This window comes from Sorex araneus, chromosome 8 (genome assembly GCF_027595985.1).
Source record: "Sorex araneus isolate mSorAra2 chromosome 8, mSorAra2.pri, whole genome shotgun sequence".
In the NCBI taxonomy this organism is placed as follows: domain Eukaryota; kingdom Metazoa; phylum Chordata; class Mammalia; order Eulipotyphla; family Soricidae; genus Sorex; species Sorex araneus.
The window spans coordinates 20,483,557-20,499,350 of NC_073309.1; positions in this window are offsets into that span (position 1 = coordinate 20,483,557).

A 15,794-nucleotide genomic window follows, 5' to 3' on the forward strand; every position below is an offset into this window, starting at 1 on the left:
ACAATGGAGACATTACTGGTGTCCGCTCAAGCAAATCGATGAGCAACAGGATGACAGTGACAGTGATCTACTAACCTACACTATAGGTTTCAGAGAAAAGATTCCACCTATACTTATTGTAGACTTGTGGGAGAATCAGGGCACTCATCAACACCCAGAAGAGCTGTTTGGCTCTTTTTAAAAATCTGAATTCAGCTCATGATTTCCTTTGGACAAGTTTCAAAGGTCTGGGTGAGAGTAGTGTCTGGGTGAGAGTAGTTAAGGTAACTTTTCCAGTGGCATCTAGTTAGTAAATGAGAAAGTTGAGAAGACCAATGAAAGCTAATAATTATTTCATATGTTTATTACAAATCCCTGGATGGGAGCTTTCTGATAAGTTCTCTTTGGAAAAAGAAAACAATCTAAATAGTAAAGAAAAGCGCAGGCCAGTTAGGAAATTAAATGTGAAACTTGCAATTAATGACAATACGTAACATGATTATAAAGTGGGATGTACTTAATATAGAATGTTAAAAAATAATTATTTGGACTAAGAACCAAATTACAAGCATTGTATTAGAAACAAACCTGGCCAGATTTAAGTTTAGTAGTCAATCTAGTTGGATATTAAATCTAATATTATGCAACATGTTTGAAGTGGAATGGTATGATGCTAGAAGTGTACTTCTCAAAAATCACCTAAGCCAATCCTCTATTTCCTATTTCGGGGTCTAGCAAGCCAGTCGTAGCTTATTATCATAATAAGTCATAAAATTGATTCCAACAGCCAAGCTCTCCAATGCAGAGTAAAATGTCTTTTAAGAATGTAGTGCAAAGGCTGGTGGCAGGATGGGTGCTGGATCATAGTATGACTGAAACCCAAGCTATGAGCAGCTTTGTAATGGTTTAGCTCACGGATGTTTAGTAAAATTAAAAAAAAAAAGAAAGAAAGTAATGTGGAGTTCATGTCCTATTCAATCAACTTAATCAATGGCTGAATAAATAGCAGTACTCCTACATTAAAAAAAAAGAAGTCACTTGTACCACTTGTCATCCCATTGTTCATCTATTTGCTCGAGCAGGCACCAGAAATGTCTCTGTTCATCCCTGTCGTGTGCCAGTGTAGCCCAATGGCATCTGTTCGCTCCAGGAACACGAAGAGCCTCAAACCATTCATTCAGGTTTTTGATGAGGAAGTCTGACCATCTTGTAGGTGGGTGGTCAGGCATTCTTTTGACATCCTGTGGAATCCAGTCAGTAACAGTTTGAGTCCAGCGGTCCTCTCTAAATCTCATTACGTGTCTGGCCCATCTGATTTTCGATGCCTTGGCAAAAGAGACAGTGTTCCTGATTCTTGATCGTAAATGGAGGTTGGAACTCCGGATTCCTTTTGTCACTTGAGTGAAGCGTAATATTCCAAGCATAGCTCTTTTGATTTCTCTTTGGGAAACCCGAATAGCGTTCTCATTGTATTTTCATAGGGTCCAGGTCTCTGAGGCATATGTTTGTTCAGGAAGAATGGTGGAGTTGAAAAGATGTGCCGGGAATTGGAGGTTCTTTGTCCTCTTAACCACGTCTTCAACACTCTTGAAGGCATTTCACACTGCTCTCTTCCTCCTGCGCAGTTCAGGTGCCACGTCCCAACCTCTGCCATGCTCCAGTATGCTTTCCAGATGCTCGAGATGAGCCTCACACATGAGTGAAGTCCCACACGGAACCAGGTAACGCAGAACTTTGTGACCTTGGACTCTAGGCTCAATGGGATCCGGGAACAGAGAAAAAAAGAAATAGATTTATAAGCACTGTAGCACTGTTATCCCGTTGTTCATCGATTTGCTCAAGCGGGCACCAGTAACTTCTCCATTGTGAAACTTGTTATTGTTTTTGGCATATTGAGTATGCCATGGGTAGCTCGCCAGGTGCTGCTGTGTGAGCGGGATACTCTCGGTAGCTTGCCGGGCTCTCCGAGAGGGACGAAGGAATTGAACCTGGGTCGGTTCAGTCCGGTGTGTGTGTATATATACTATGTGTGTGTGTGTGTGTGTGTGTGTGTGTGTGTGTGTATTTCAAAGGAAAAGGATGATTGTGATGACTGAGATGAAAGAAAGAAAAGCTGCTGTTTCACTAGAAATCAAGGTTCTACCATAAACCAGGTTGAGATCCCCATTCTGTAGTATTCCTGTCAGCCTCCTTGTGAGGCCAACCCTGCCTCCTTCGACTCTGAATTATAAATAATACTTTCATAAAATAATGAGGGTGGCAAACACCATGCCAATGCACACTGCATACTGCAAGGTTCTAGTTCACTCTTAGAAACAATCCAGCCAGGCTGGGGAGCCAGCATGGGAACAAAGGTACACCTTTGCCTACTTCTACTCCTGGCACACAGCTGCCTGAGCAGCGCTGGGTAGTAAAGGACTGGCATCATCCAGGCACTACCACATGTGGCCTGATGTTTCCAGTGTTCCTTGGCCCACAGCCCTGAAATACCAGTCCATCACAGGGAGTGGTCCCAGGCCCTCTTGAGCACTGCTTGGGAGCACCCCAATTCCTTTAAGAAAACTATGAAAAAATGTCTAGTAAAATAAAGTGTCTGAAATAGCTTAGAAAAGGATTTCTCTCTGTCTCTCTCTCTCTGTCTCTCTCTCTCTCTTTCTCTCTATCGCTCTCTCTCTCTCTCTCTCTCTCTCTCTCTCTCTCTCTCTCTCTCTCTCTCTCTCTCTCTCTCTCTCTCTCTCTTTTGCTTTTTGGGTCACACCTGGCGTTACACAGGTATCACTCCTTACTCATGCACTCAGGAATTACTCCTGGCGGTGCTTGGAGGAACATATGGGATGCTGATAATCGAACCCGGGTCGGCCACGTGCAAGGCAAACACCCCACCCGCTGTGCTATGGCTCCAGCCCGAACCTCTTTTGGAACTTCAAAATCATCAATTCTTTCCAACTTTTTTGCTCACTGGTTTGAGAGTTGCCTCCCAGTCCCTCTCCATCCCTTTTCTTCCCCTCCCCCCCTTCCAATCTGTTAATCAGAGATGTGCTTCTTCGTAGAAGCCAGCAGGTGGCTCTCTGGAGTTTAATTGCCAAAAAAAAAAAAAATAGAAAGAAAGAAAGGAAAAACAAAGAAGAAATGAAAAACAAACTAACAAAAAAGGCATGACTCAAACTCCCTGTTAAAACCCAGTTTGGCAGTATATTGCAATCCAGAAAAAGGGCTCCTGAAATTCCTCACAGAAAACTAGTGTCAACCCCTGAGCACCTATCTCTCCTGTCCCACATTAATGCACCAATTTAATACCGAACATACTGACTGGTTTAAATTTTGGTCAAAATTACAAGTCAACACATTGAAATGGCTTTTTTTTACCATCCCATTCCTTAGCATAAAAATTTTTTTTATACGCACGGGTTGCTTGCCAGGCTCTGCCACCCGGGTCGATACTCTCAATATTGGATATGCCAAAAACAGAAACAATAAGTCTCTCAATGAGAGACGTTACTGGTGCCCGCTCTAACAAATCAATGAGCAACAGAATGACAGTGATTTTCCCTTTATTCACTTTATTTTCTTTATTTTCCTTCACTTTCTTTTCCCTTTAAAAGTCAACCATGTTCATTAGACACATTAGACAAAGGAAAGGTGAATACTTTTGAAGTAGTCTTAAATTGCCATTGTTTCTGGTGGACCCCTTTCTGTAGGGAGCCATTTTACAAGCCTGGCTCTTATCCTCTAGTCAAGTGGAGGCTTACTTGGGATTCCTGTAACAAGGTCACCACTGCTGACCTTACTGATCTTATCAGTTCGCCATTCCTCTCACTAGCCAACGCCCATACCTGATCTGCCCAACGCCCATGCCTGATCTGCATTTTACTATTGTTCCTATGGGGGTCCAAGCATGCGTACTGCCCCCTCCCACCAAGAGGTATAAGTATTGTAACTGCTGTGAATAAACTCTCTCTCTCCTCCTCCTTCTGACTCTGCATCTGTTCATTCGGTTACGTCCCCTCCTTAGCCCCACGAGGGGTCCTCCCTGCGGGACAGGATGGGACCCCACATCTGGCGCCCAGCGTGGGGCACGAGGGGACCACCGAACGCCCGGTCAAGTTCACGTCGGCCGACGAATTCACGGAAAAGTGAGTGTCTCTGAGGGTCGCCTCTCTCTTGGCGCACACCCTGGTATGGGACCGGGCTTGAATACAGTCTCGTGTTGAGGACGAGACGGTCACTGGTGGAAAGGCTTGAATTCCCTTGTCTTGTGTGTATGTGTGAGTGATTGTGCAGTCTTGGACGTCCTCGTCCTTGTACTGAGTCTGTGGCTCCACGACTTGGCATCCTTAAGATCCCTTTAAGGTTACGGAGTCCGATTGGGCTGTCTGCGATTCCACGAGGAACATATGGTCTAGGGTGGTGCTAGTTTAGACACCGGCCGCAAGTCACCTCTCAGGCTGATCCACTATGGCTAAGTTCCTCACCGGCCAGACATGCATTTGAGTGGTTTGTTCTTGTGTCTTTTGTGTTTTCATTTCGGTCGAGTTGGCAGAAACTACCTCCCAGTATAGACAGTCACTGGTGGGAGGTCGAATCCCTTTGTCCTGTGTTTTCATTTCTGTCGAGTTGGCAGAAACTACCTCCCAGTGTAGACAGTCACTGGTGGAAGGTCGAATCCCTTTGTCCTGTGTTTTCATTTCTGTCGAGTTGGCAGAAACAGCCTACCAGTGACCCTTTCTTTTCTCTTCTTGCTTTATTGTCTGCTTATCCTCTGTTTCCTTCACCTGTGTTCACCCTTGGGAATTCCCCGCTTGTTGCATCTTTATTCTAGCTATCTTTATCCTAGCTGCTATTTCCATTTTTGAACGGTGCCTTTTCCGATTCCGCCCTTTTACTCCCTAGAATTATGGGACAAAAACCTTCTAAACAGGAGCTCTTTATCAATAGCCTGAAAGACTCCCTTAAAGACCGTGGAGTAAAAGTAAGGAAAAAAGACCTAGTGCAATTTTTTCTCTTTATAAAAGACATTTGCCCCGGGTTCCCTCAGGAGGGGACTATTAGTAAAAATAAATGGGCCAGAGTAGGTGATTGTATGGAAGATTATTATAAACGGTTTGGTCCTGAGAAAGTTCCTACTTCCGCCTTTTTTTATTGGAACTTAATAAATGAGACTCTTAAGCCGCAAAAAAGACAGCCAGAGAATCAGCACCTGGTTTCTGAATCCAAGACCTTTCTAAGGAAAAAGTATAAGAATTTAAAGGCTCCCTTAGTTTGTGGGGATGAGGTCCCCTCCATGCAGAAGGCTGACTCCTCAAATTCTACTAATGTATACTCTGACCATTCTGCCCCCCTACCTGAGCCCTCCCGAGCGGAGGCACCTCCAAAACTTTATCCTGTGATTTTTGATATCCCTGATCCTTCTCCTCCCGAACCCGAATTCTTACCCCCAGAGGACGGGGCTATCCAGGAAGATGAGGTAGCGAGGAATCAGCCCTCAGCCCCTTGGCCCTCGTTGGAAAACAAGCCACCCCCTTATCTGTCCCATGCCACTGCCTTTTTTAATTCCCCATATAATACCAGTGAGGCAGTCCGCCAGCTCACCCGGGACACTGCTGCCTTACGCGCAGTCCTACAACAGAAGCAGGAATATGTCCACCTTTTGACTCAAATAAGGCAGCTGGATAAAGAACTAGTAAGTGCCCAGCAGCCTTCTGCCCCCTCTCAAGGACCTAGTAAGAAAAGCTCGGTCTCTCCTTCGCCCCGTCACACTTTAGCGTTAAAACCTGTGGCTGCTTTTCCAGTTACCAGGTCCCATTCTCGGGCCCCCAATTACCCCACCTCTGCCACGGCTCCACCCGATGATGATTCCTCAGATAGAGGAGCGGAGGAGGCCGATCTGCCTGAAGAAGGGGCACACACTGGAGAGGAAAATCCCCCTAAGGACGTAATTCCTCAGGCACCAACCCGCCAAAGCTATAGTAGATTAAAATTTGGGGACCTGAAAGATTTAAAGGCTGCTGTTTCTTCTTGCGGCCCTACTGCTCCCTTTACGCTTGGCCTTTTGGACTCCCTTAGTGAGGGATGGCTCACGCCAAACGACTGGTTCTCAGTCGCTAAGGCTGTCCTCAGTAGAGGAGACTATCTCTTGTGGAAAGCAGATTATTCTGATCAATGCCAAGATATGGCGCGCGGCAATGTCTCGGCAGGAGGCTCTTCCTCATCCTGGGTCTTTGCTAAATTTCAGGGTCAAGAACCATTTGATTCTAACGAGGTGCAGGCTCAATTTCCCCCAGGGCTACTTGCTCAGATACAAACCGCTGCCCTCCGGGCCTGGAGGAGACTTCCCTCTAAAGGGTCAGTCGTAACATCCCTAGCCAAGGTTCATCAGGGAGCTAGTGAGCCCTATAGTGATTTCATTGGGCGCCTCACAGAGGCAGCTGAAAAACTTATGGGAAGCGAAGAGACAGATAATGAGCTGATCCGCCACCTGGCCTATGAGAATGCTAACTCCACCTGCCAGGCCGCACTTCGCCCCCATAAGCGTGGGAAGACCCTTTCAGAATACATCCGGCTATGCTCCGATGTCGATCCCACCGCCCAAAAAATAGGGCTTGCTATAGGGGCGGCCTTCAAACAGTTTGCCATTCAACCAGTGAACAGCCAGGACAGGCTGTGCTTTGGCTGTCAGCAGCCTGGACATTTTTTAAAAAACTGTCCCAATAGAAAATCACAGCCCAGGCCTAAAACTCTTTGCCCTGAGTGCAAACAGGGCTTCCACTGGGCATCAGAGTGCCGCCAGAAGGCCAAGCCGGGAAACTTGATTCGGGGCCAGCCCCAGGCCCCGGAAAAACCAGGGGATGTTCCCAGCTGCAGCCCTTCTCCCCAGTGTGGAGCTTCAGAGCTCCAGTCAATAGATTCACTACAACCAGCCACTGCAGGGAGCAATGTGTTGGATATTCCCTGTCCTGATACAGTTACCATTTGCCCCACTCAGAGTCCCGACATATTAAATTCTGGTGTAAAGGGACAAGATTTGAGCCCCCAGGTAGAAAGGGAGCTTGCGCAAGTGAACCTTGCAAGCAGCACATCAGGTTTTCATGGTTGTCTGGAGGATTTCCTGACAGTGAAGGTAAAGGCGTCGCCAATCTCTGACTCCACTCATGGAGTGCATCTAGAATCTCAGCAACAAGCGGCTGAGTTCAGGGAACAGGAAGCTATCCCGCGTATGGGATATGCGGAGCTGAGTTCTGTACCTAATGGGCATCAGGTTTTGAGCCAGGATAAAAGTAAGGAAATTTGGAATCAAAGAGTTGTGTCTATTGGTGAATTTGCACTGGCAAACCAAGCAGAACTTTACTGTATAAAAGGGCTAAGCTACCCTGAGAGGCCTCAGTCAGGTCAGAGGTGGAGAAAGCCTTGTCTAGTTTCTAGTCTTAATTCCAAAGACCATCAGTCAGGAACTCAGTCTGGACAACTGAATCTTAAGTTTTTTATCAGAACCTGTGGTGATATGCTATTTCCAAAGAAGATTATTCAAAAATTCAGGCTGGTACAGTTTTATTTTTGGGGAAGTGAACTTCTACTTCTAGTTCATGAGATGCCACCTCTAGGAAAACGGCTTCAGGGCCAGTGGGTACGTGGTTATTCTCCCACTCAGCAATTGCTTATTGACCCAGGAGGCACAGAGACACCTCATTCCTGGGTGCTCACCCACTCAGCCACTACAGATGCTGAGTCTGGTGAGGGACAGAAGGCATTGTCACTAGGATACTTCTGCTTGTGTGTGTGCATGGTTATGAAGCAGGTTATTTTGGATACCAGAAAAGAGCTTCCAATGAAGGCTGTAACTTGCCACATTGGTTTTTTCATTGCCCATGTGCCAGGGCTGGCTAATATCATCTCAAACTCAGTTTATGCTGTTGGTTTCTTCCCTGGTATTATGACTATGTCTCTAAATGCATCAAACACTATAGTTCAAAAATTGCTTCAGCAGCTACAAGCTGTTTTACAAAAGTGCTCTGAATTTTTTTTTTCCTTTTCCTTTATTACTCTTATCTGATCTCATTCTGGTCTGACTGGATCTATGACTTGAGCACAGTTTAAAAAAAAAAAAAAAAAAAAGGAGGTATGCCCCGTTTGACTCCTTGTCCTTGACACTGTTCACTTTAAACTTTTAAAATTTACCTTAAGGAGAGCCATATACAGCAGCTGAAAGGCATTTTCAGGAAAATGCACAGACTCAGGAAACTACTAATTCTCCTATGTGGATTAAAATTGACAAATTGGATAGCAGGGAGACTCCTCACTCGAGGAAAAGGCTATGTTTTTTTTTTTTTTCAACAGACAACCCTACCAAGAAACTTTGGGTCCCGTTTTGCATTCCATCAGGAGCTGAATTCATCTGCCTGCTTTAACTTTCAGAACTCTGCAGTTTTATAACCCTCCAAATTCCAGCCACAAGCCATCACCAAGCTGATTTCAGCTGGAAGCCACAAGGAAACCAGAGGAGGAGTTTGCATCAGAGGGCCTGCAACAAAGGCCTCTAGCTCCTCTATCATATCACAAGGCCACATTAAGAGCATTCCTTGTATCCTTCTTTTACAGGTTGTAGAATGGAAAACGCCAGGACCCCATATTTTGGATTAATAATTCTTTACTTTTACCCTTTCCTTGGAATTCACAGGTGCCTCAGTTTCCAAAGGAGGAAGGAATGACTTTTAACAGGAACACCTTCTCATTTCTCTCTAGGATATCCATTTGTATTGGAGCTTTTCCTCTGTCTCTTTATCCACAGGCGTGGAGATGTACCAAACCCCAATGGTCGAAGCCTCTAATAACTTTAAAAAGTATTTTTTCCAAACATAAGCTAGGTTGCACAGATATGACTGCTAGTGAACCTGACCAGAGAATGGCTGCATCCCTCTGCTGAAGGACTCCTGACAGAAGTTGTGATGCTCCTGTTCCAGTGCTCCCTGCCTGATCCAGTACTTCATGAAATTCATCAGACTCCTATAGCTGCTCCTCTAGGACTCATTGCTGTGACCACTACTGCTGCTGCTGCAGAAACAACTCTTCAATTTTGATCCAGACACTTCATTTCTTCAGAATGGGACTGAATGACTCTCATCATTGGTGACTTGCCTCACCCTTGGACAGTGCAGGACAATTGGACGCTTTACTACTACAAGCACTGCTCTGGCCAAGGGTCGGACTGAAATTTTACTACAATTTATAAGACTGTATTGTGTTTGTAATTGTTCCTCTTTCTATTTCAAATTTTTGTAATTTTGTAAACAGAAAAGGGGGAGATGCTGGGATATAGCTCTAATAATTTGGGCCTGATTTTGGTGAGTCCTTTTCTCCCTTGCTATGAAGACTTCAGCTTTATTTGGTATTAAAGTCGAGCCTATATAGGTTCACTACCATTGGCTTGATTTGCAGGACGCTTACATCTCCGTTCAGATTCAAACCTCATCCCCCACCTAGTTCTCTACCTTGAGGATGCCGGGCTCCCAGGAATTTAGTCTTGTGGTTCAGGTTGCCAGGCAAAGCACTGCAAGGGAGGGCTGATACCCGGGCCCGGCTCCCTGTGAGGTATTCCGGTATAGCATAGAGGTTGCTCCAAGACCAGGGGACTGATAGGGGCTGTGAGGAGCCCCCTGCATAGACCCGATCATCCCTTCCCTCCTCTCCCTGCAAAAATGGAGTTTTTGTGTCACAAGGGATACCGGACAATGCCTCCCCTGACCACATTTAATTTAAAACAAAACAGGGGGAGATGTAGGGAGCCATTTTACAAGCCTGGCTCTTATCCTCTAGTCAAGTGGAGGCTTACTTGGGATTCCTGTAACAAGGTCACCACTGCTGACCTTACTGATCTTATCAGTTCGCCATTCCTCTCACTAGCCAACGCCCATACCTGATCTGCCCAACGCCCATGCCTGATCTGCATTTTACTATTGTTCCTATGGGGGTCCAAGCATGCGTACTGCCCCCTCCCACCAAGAGGTATAAGTATTGTAACTGCTGTGAATAAACTCTCTCTCTCCTCCTCCTTCTGACTCTGCATCTGTTCATTCGGTTACGTCCCCTCCTTAGCCCCACGAGGGGTCCTCCCTGCGGGACAGGATGGGACCCCACACCTTTCAATATGTTCAGTGCACATAGATTTAATAATAATGATTTTTCTATTCAATATTATCCATATAACATTCATTTCATAAATTCCCCACCCCGAAAACAGAAACAACAACAACTTTGATCCAAACTGCTGGTCTTTCTAACATATATAAAAGCAAACTTCTAACCTTGTATGATGAATTAGTATGTGTTTTTTTGTTTTTCTTTTTGGGTCACACCTGCCTATGCACAGGGGTTACTCCTGGCTTTGCACTCAGGAATTACTCCTGGTGGTGCTCAGGGGACCATATGGGATGCTGGGAATTGAACCCGGGTTGGTTGTATGCAAGGCAAACACCCTACCCGCTGTGCTATCACTCTAGCACCCTAGAAGCTTGGATTTCTAATATTAACTCTTCAGATAATTCAGTATTTCTAGATAATGCTGACATCATAAGGATTAAATTACATAAACTACAAACATAACCTATTTATATAGTCAGTTATTACGTGTCCGGCTCTAGCCCCTAGTATGTGGTTTTTAATAAGTAATATTATGCTCCAGATTCATATTTGGTATCATGTTTGCTACTCAATTGAGTACTTTATATAAGAATAAAGGCTGTGGTTTATAAGATACTAATCTACAACATTGATTGTGTTACACCAAGGATCTCTGAATTTGAAATAGCACAAACTGCTATTTGGGTAAAGTTGCTTAAAAAAGACCTCTATTATTTAACTTTTTAAACAAAACTAGATAAAACAGGTTATCTCCAGGCACACATTTGTTTTTGCCAAAGGAACTGAGTTTACTGTAAATGTGGCTTATTAAGAAATGAAATGATACAATTTGGGGTGTTACTCAAGGCTGGTAACTGAATGAATTAATTACTTTTCATGACTTCAAAGTTAATTCTTACTTGAGGCTCCATAATCATACATATTTTAACATCAAAAGCCCAATAGATCAATGAAAATAATTTGAAGAAGTCCTCACAGTAACCCAAATTTGAATTGAGGCAGGTTGCTGGTGTATTATTCTATAAAATGAGAAACTCAACCAGCCTTAATATTAAGACAGGCTCCCTTTAAAAATTGAAAAGAAAAGGAAAATTTGCTTTGGGAAAACTCAAAGACTTGGGATTTCTATCTGCTTATAAAGGCTGAAAATTTTGAATTGCTTTTGTTTTTATTTTGCTGTGGGTTGTCTGGAGGCCATACCTAGCAGTACTGAGGGAAAGTTACTCTCACTCCAGTGCTCAGAAAACTGTGTGATACCACGGATTCAAACCAGGATTCCTACTTCCAAAACATGAACTTCAGCTCTCTGAAACACCTTGGTTGGTCCCTAAGTTTTATAGTTACAGATAACCTAGCTTTGAAAATCCATAAACACACTATTAAGATAGGATGGCATAGTCTTGAAACCAGTTTTACATAAAAGAAGCTTTTACTTATTTATTTATTTTTATTTTTATTATTATTATTATTTTTTATTAAATCACAATGAGATAGAGTTGCAAAGTGATCATGGTCAAGTTTCAGTCATACAGTGTTCCAACATCTATCCCTTCACCATTGTACATTTTCCACCAACCATGTCCCCAGTTTCCCTCCCACCACCCTCTCCCCAGCCTTAACAGGAGATTTTAAAAAGACAGGACAAACTTCACAGCACCATGGCACTCTCTCACGGCACATATGGTTGCTCTCTACTAGATTAAGAAAGGTATGCTACTCCTTCCTTGTTAAGACCCACTTAGCCGGAGAACTGCCATGACAGGCTCTGAGTAACTTAGGCCTCTTCCAAAGGAACAAGAAAAGCAGAAAAAAAACAGATGCTTTTGTCAAAGATTACATCCCCGGAATAAGATTAGGTCTCTGGAATGTAACTGTCAGGGAGGTGGGCTGGATGTTGCCGGTCAAAACAACAACAACAAAAATATATGTACTCTATAGGTAATAAAATATTGCTGAGTAATGCTTATTTGCCAAAATGAAACTATAAGAACTCATTGAATTTAGTGCTCGAGGTCCTTGTTGTATCCCGCTGTGTCAGACTGATACTTGGGCCCCAGCTAGCTGGAGCAATAAACCTCGCTGTGTGTGATTTGCGTTATTGGCTCTGTTCTCTGTCCTTGAGGGGTGGTCGACTTCGGACTTGAACATCCTATCTTCCTAAAAGATTTTATGCGTTTTTAATAACGAATTGATGATGTATTTATATTGAAAAACTAACATCAATAAAACAAACAAGGCCTCCCACACCTGTTTATGCTTTTGTATATTTACAAAAAAAAGGATGTCAGTTTTCCTCCCCTTTTCACTCAGGATTGCTGATGATCGTTATATATATATATATATATATATATATATATATATATATATACATATATATATATATAAAACCCTTAATTAATTTCTTCTTCATGGAGGAAATAAAGAGATAAAGAGGGAGTTGGGAACTAATACAGGGTTTCAGGTGCTTGCCTTGCATGTGGCTGACCCTGCTTCTATCTCCAACACTGCATTTGGCCCCCTAGCACTCCTGAGCACCATGCCAAGAGTAACCCCTGAGTGCCCCTGCATGTGGCCCCAAGCCACCAACTATTAAAATTTTTTTTTCTAAAAAAAGAGCAAATGAAATTCCCAGTGATTCCATTAAAATAGTAAAGGGTGGTTGTCAGAGTCTTCCCAGGAATGACCTTTGGGCACAGAGCCTGGAGTAAGCCCTGAGCACCATCAAGTGTGGCCCCAAAGCAAAACAAAACGTAAAACAGTCAAAGGCATAAGATTGATTCTCATAAGGGTTAACCCTGTGGTTTATATGGGTCAGGTTTTGTGAACCAAGGATCCAAGGATCCAACAGAAGACAGAAAACTGAGATATAGATTCAGATTTCTCTCCTCCCTCTTCTCTCTCTGTCTACTCTCTCATCTCCCATTCTCTCTCCTTTGTCTCTCTCTCATCTCCCATTCTCTCTCCTTTCTCTCTCTCTCATCTCCCATTCTCTCTCCTCTCTCTCTCTCCTCTCTCTCTCTCATTCTCTCTCTCTGCCTCTCCCTCTTCCCTCTCTCCTTCTCTCCCTCTCCTGCTCTTTAATTTCTTTTTTTCACTTGTCTTAGAGGGTTTCCCTACCCAGTTGCAGTTATCAGTTATCACCTCCAAATCTCCCAAAATCTAAAATGCAAACGGTGTCTAAAGTGACTCTGATAAAGAGGAAAGCTTCTCCGTGCCTGAGGGGTTACACACATACACACATACACTTGCGCTCTTCCACTCTTGCTCATTAGGCACCAGGTTTCCACATGTACGCAGAGGCTATAAAAGCTCCTGTCAGTCTGTCCCCCTACCTCCTGCACTTGGTTGTCGATCAGCAACTGTCCCCCCACTGTGCTAAATCATTCAGTCCCTCTCCAAGCAACACCTCTCATTGATCTCTCCGAGGGGCTGCTTCTGAAGATGTTGATTCAGCTCAGTGGGGAAGATGGGTTGGGTGCAGGTGGAAAGTGGAGGACTGGCACAGACTCTTGGAAACAACACACCTCCTGGCTTTCACTGGCACAAAAAGCCATCACTCCCCCCTCCCCCCACCACCCAGCCTTGTAAGCAAACTTTTGCCAAGGTGGCAAGTGATTCCAACTTGAAGAAGGGCAAGTAGAAAGTGACATGAATGGTACAATACGAAACAACTGTTTATTTCTGCCTTGCTTTCTCCCAAGAGCATCTAAAATCCAGCTGCTTTCACACTGATCATGCTCTGCGTGAATTTTAAACCTGGAGAATTGAGATTAATGAAAAGTACTTTTGCCACTAAAAATACCTTTCCCAAAGCAGTGATTCCCTAACCCGCCACTGCTTAGAATGGCATCGTTTAACAATGTTTATAAGTCATAAAACATGCATTGGGCTGATGTATGAGTTTGTATCTTTAGAGGAGCTCCGATTGCAAACAAACAGGAAAAAAAAATGCAGGGAGAGAGGAAAGAAAAACCTTCTAACAGATGTGTTCACTACTAAATAGAACACACAACATGTGCTGCAAAATAAAAGAACCATTTGGCCACATAAAATATCTTGGCATCTGTGTCAGATTTGTAACCACAGTAAAATATTGATATGGACCATAAAATTCAAGCTCAGGGCGCCCGTGCTTAAAGTCTGGGTGACTCTGCTTTGAAAGACTTTGCACTGTGGAATTGCTCTTGTTCGTCAAAGACATTTTATGACAAACCTGCTTTATGACATTGCATGATTGGCTCATTTTCAAAAAGGAGATGCAAAATTTTTTTAGAAAAGACAAAGAAAATGGGAGAAAAGAAAGGAACATCCATTATGTCCCAGCATGGCATAAATTTGACATCTTAAGTGACTGAGAAGGAACTCCACAGCGGAGACACATGGATACACCTAAGGAAATGCATCCAGATGAGAGGTCATTGAAACCTGCACTGTGTTTTAAAAATGTAGGAGAGCTCTAAGGCTGAAGGCTGGCTGCCTTTTGTGGAAGATATTCATATGTAAACTCTCTCTTTTTCACTGCCCTCCCTCCCTCCCTCCCTCCCTCCCTCCCTCCCTCCCTCCCTCCCTCCCTCCCTCCCTCCCTCCCTCCCTCCCTTCCTACAGCCTCCCTCTCCTCTCTGTCTCTCTGCCTCTGTCTCTGTCTCTCTAGCTCTCTGTCTCTGTCCATCTCTCTCTCTCTCTTTCTTTTTTTCCCTCCCGAAAGATGGCAGAACTTCTATTTTTTTCCTGATTACCACCCTATCTCACCTTCCCTCACCTTCCCTTCCTCTTTCCCAAATAATCTTAGTTGAGCTACTTAAAGATGAGATCTAATACCCTGGGGCTAGTTATTAAGTTTTTCTGGGTCTTCAGATACACAAGAGATTAGCAGGAGAAAAAAAAAGATCAATTAATTATATACGTAGGGGGAAATCTACATAGATTCAGAGGATTCTATTTTTTTCCCTCAGTGGAAGATACTATAGGACACAAAGGGGTCTAGATTTAAGGAGAAAGGAGGGGTTCTCTTAATGATGAGGAAGGAAGACACATTTGGGAAAAAACCAGACACCTTATAATTACTGGTTTCACCTGCCATGTAGACAAATGTCTCCAGCTGAAAGATTATTTATGGAAAGAAACCCAAATTTAGGTAATAGCTCCAGGTTTCATTCATCCAGTTTGTTTAGTCTGCCAGACCTAGATCAACTGTAGTTTGAAAGAATCCACAAGTGAGAGTGGCCAGTCTTAGGAAAGAATGTTGCAGGCCCTTCCAATGTTCTATTTGCCTTGGAGAAGATGAACTTATTTTCCACATATATTTGCATATGTAGACACAATGTTGATGATGCCAAGGAATGCAGGATTCTCATTGCTGGGATAATTTCACTTTATTAAATATTTAGAAGTATTTTTATTTATGTTCAGCAATATGCTGCAATCTTTTATTGTGTTGTTTCACAAAAGTGAGACCCTTTGTAGCATCCCTGACAATACCGGATTCTTGCCAAACTGATTAACTCTTGGGTGTGACAGAAATAAAATAATGTCACCCTATGCATATTCTTAAAAGATCATCTTGTTCTTCTGACAGAGGGAAACAGTCCATTGTATCCATTACACTACATGAGAGAATGATTTAAAGAACCCACAGCGAGCCACATGTTAAAAGATGTTATGGCACTTTTTTTTTGCTTTATTTG